We start from the raw sequence: 276 nt of genomic DNA, 5'->3' as shown, positions 1-276 counted from the left end.
ATCGCACCCGCGCAGGTGATTTTTATTCCGGTGTATGAGCTCAGCCCGCCCCTCCGCAGGAGGCTGCACGCAGAGGGGGGGAGCCCCCCGCCAACAAATCCACGGCCAAACACTCGTTATCTCCAGCACTGATGCATTTCTTCGTGTTTCATCTCCCACGGCTCTGTACAGCGCGTCACAGACCGAGATGCTGGAGCCCTGCGTCCCGCTCTGGAGCCCTCAGCACCAGGAGGACATGGACCTATTGGAGCAGGGCCAGAGCAGGGCTACTGAAAC

The sequence above is a fragment of the Egretta garzetta genome, unplaced genomic scaffold, assembly GCF_000687185.1.
Source record: "Egretta garzetta isolate BGI_Z169 unplaced genomic scaffold, ASM68718v1 scaffold124, whole genome shotgun sequence".
Classification (NCBI taxonomy): domain Eukaryota; kingdom Metazoa; phylum Chordata; class Aves; order Pelecaniformes; family Ardeidae; genus Egretta; species Egretta garzetta.
The sequence above is the reverse complement of the archived record's forward strand: the minus strand, read 5'-3'. Positions refer to the sequence as shown.